Consider the following 3,656-nt stretch of genomic DNA (forward strand, 5'->3'; position numbering starts at 1 on the left):
CGATGACAGGTTTTGGTACAAGCCTAACCCTTTACAAGGCGGTTTGAACAGATGCAGAGATGTGTACGTTGACGCTGAACAGCTGTGTAATTGGGAAATAGATTCCCTGGTTCTCGCTCTGGCAGAGCTCAGATTTCACACATAACTCAACCAAAAGGAGTAGAAACAAACAAAATAAAAAAATATGCTGGAAAGGATGGCAGACTCCATAATTATCATCGCTGTTGATGTTAATTCTCTTGACGAAATTTGATCCAAATGTTAAACTGATGATTCTGCACACCAATATAAAACTAGGCAGCTTCCAAAAGACCAAACACCAACGTAGGTCCCCACCTTCTTCTCCAGCAGCCTTGATTCAAAGTGTGCTGACACCAATGCACACTGTCTGTGAAGTTGACAAGCAGTTGACGTTATAAAGTTTGTTATTTTATTATTTTCGTTCATCTCTTATGTTCTAAAACACTTTACTGCATGAGTTAATATCCACTTCTTGAAACAGTGGCATGCCACATAATTAAAACCATATCCATAAAACACATTCAATAGCCTTAATAATAGGTTCCTCAACTAAGTGGGTCATTAACAGAAGCAATGGATGGTCGTTCGCCCATCCCAGAGGAGGAGAGGGAGGTTTGCCATGGTAACCCTCCTCTGTGCACTCTCATCCCACATATGATTACCTTTAGCCACAGGATGATGGAGTCTGCTACAAGGAGACTAGCCCACAGTCATGACAAGACAGTATGTCAGCATCAAGGCTTCGTAAGACGCTTTGGATATAAGCGTCTGCAAAATGACTCTCACCCCTGCAGCTACAGTCATAATTGATTTGGAGGAAGCGGATACCAATCTGTTAATTTCTATGAATGAAGTGCTACTTTAACGCTCATATCTTATTTGTTCTGGTTTTAGGCTACCATTGTATGTCTACCCAGTCTGCACCGATCCCCACACCGTCCCTCCAGGGTTTCTTCCTTTAGTCCTTTCGTCCTCAAGTCCTCCTTTGAGCCCTTTGATATTGTACCTGTGTCCACGTCCTCTGCAAATAGAGTTTTCTTGAGTGGAGCAGAGCTTGAGGGACCGAGAAGCACGTTAGGGAATAATAAGTCCTTCAAGTAATTGAAGGAGATAGTAAGTAAGGAGAGGAGAGGGTGAGGTGGTTATTATGAAGGGGTGAGGTGGTTATGATGGAGGGGTGAGGTGGTTATTATGAAGGGGTGAGGTGGTTATTATGAAGGGGTGAGGTGGTTATGATGGAGGGGTGAGGTGGTTATGATGAAGGGGTGAGGTGGTTATTATGAAGGGGTGAGGTGGTTATGATGAAGGGGTGAGGTGGTTATGATGGAGGGGTGAGGTGGTTATGATGAAGGGGTGAGGTGGTTATGATGAAGGGGTGAGTGGTTATGATGAAGGGGTGAGGTGGTTATGATGAAGGGGTGAGGTGGTTATGGTGAAGGGGTGAGGTGGTTATGATGAAGGGGTGAGGTGGTTATGGTGAAGGGGTGAGGTGGTTATGGTGAAGGGGTGAGGTGGTTATGATGAAGGGGTGAGGTGGTTATGATGAAGGGGTGAGGTGGTTATGGTGAAGGGGTGAGGTGGTTGTGATGAAGGGGTGAGGTGGTTATGATGAAGGGGTGAGGTGGTTATGATGAAGGGGTGAGGTGGTTATGATGAAGGGGTGAGGTGGTTATGATGAAGGGGTGAGGTGATTATGGTGAAGGGGTGAGGTGGTTATGATGAAGGGGGTGAGGTGGTTATGATGAAGGGGTGAGGTGGTTATGATGAAGGGGTGAGGTGGTTATGATGAAGGGGTGAGGTGGTTATGAAGGGGTGAGGTGGTTATGGTGAGGAAGGAGTGAGGATGTTATGATTAGGAGGGGCTATGGTAAGGAGAGGGTGAGGAGTACACCAAGTCTATCTCCTGTTCACTACAGACCCAGTGGAACTCTGCTCCCTCCTCTCTCCCTCTCTCTCTCCTCTCTCTCTCTCTCTCGCTCTCTCTCTCTCTCTCTCTCTCTCTCTCTCTCTCTCTCTCTCTCTCTCTCTCTCTCTCCTCTCTCTCTCTCCCTCTCTCTCTCCCTCTCTCTCTCTCTCTCTCTCTCTCTCTCTCTCTCTCTCTCTCTCTCGCTCTCTCTCTCTCTCTCTCTCTCTCTCTCTCTCTCTCTCTCTCTCTCTCTCTCTCTCTCTCTCTCTCTCTCTCTCTCATCACACACACACACACACACTCATTCTCTTTCGCGCTGTCTATTTCATATGCAGTGTAGGATTTAATCAAAGCTTATTCAGTGTTGAATACAAATATATGAATAAATAAATATATAAACACATACTAATATTATTTCCTCCCTTAGCTTTACAGTTTCACGTCTCTATTTTTGTTTTATGATTTTAATTTCCAAATTGAATTTGGAATAATATTGAGTTTACGGTCAATATTAATAGCGACATTAGTCACATAGTGCCTGTCTATATTTGTGTCTCTCTATATTTCCATCATAATATTGAGCTATACATCCACTGCTTACGTTCCCTTATATTAACTTTCTTTCCTGCAGATTTATTAAATGATGTTTCAATTATCTAACAAAGAAGAAAAGGTTAAGAAATATGAGAGATAATCTTATTAAGCCTCCTTTCATTGGTAATACAAATAGATATTATACTATCGTATACAAGTGTATTCAAGTGAAAGTGAGGTACAATACAGTTGATTAAAGGTGCCATTCAGGTATTAAGTCCTAATATATGTCTAGAGGTTTCATTTAAATTTACGGTTAGGAATGTACAGGCCTGTATTTGTGTTGATTAAATTGAGTGAATTGAGTACAGCGAGCCCTCGTCAAAACCTATAAATGTCGTCCTTTTCCCAAAGGCCATCCTTGTCTTACGGAATTCGGCGAAAGCTGAAGTTATAAAACCTCAAACTCATCAAGTGGAAGTTAATTAAAGGCCCTTGCATTCAACTACATTGACGACCAACCAGTCCTGGCTCTGATTAGATGTAACACGATTGGTTTTAATGGAGGGCCACAAATAGATTACAATATGTTCCCTGGGGCTCGAACCTGCGCAAGGGGCCTCGAACCAACATGAATTGTCAGAGTTGAGCTCAACGTTGCGCTGTGGAGCAGTGACCCCTGGCGGCCACAACGGGAAATACAATATTAACTGATAAATTCTATTTTGCACAATGTTTAATCATACGCTGTAGGTAGCATTGCAAGTAGGCTACACACTGTTTCCAAAACAAACTATAAACCACCCAGTCAGGTCAAGAAGTTGAGTAGTATGTCTACGATTTACGTAATGCTTATTCTGTTTACATTCTGTACCGCACTCTCAATGTATGCGTTCTTTGCAGATGCCATTCATTCCTCTTTAAACTTGCTAAACATAGACACATATAGGGCTTAAATAAAGTATGTTGCTGTATAAAACTGACTACCACGCTAATTGGCCTTTAAAAAAAAAAAAGAAACGGTACACACGTTTTTCTTTTTATATGTCGAACATTTTGCGACATATTATCATATGTGCACCACGGTAAACGTTTTACTTTTTGATCAGCAATATCATAAATAAAAACCGATAAAACCGTGGAAGCGCAGTAATAAATAACTACTAAAAAGTACCCGGAACCATGAATCGCAAGT

Source organism: Gadus macrocephalus, chromosome 16 (genome assembly GCF_031168955.1).
Source record: "Gadus macrocephalus chromosome 16, ASM3116895v1".
Classification (NCBI taxonomy): Eukaryota; Metazoa; Chordata; class Actinopteri; order Gadiformes; family Gadidae; genus Gadus; species Gadus macrocephalus.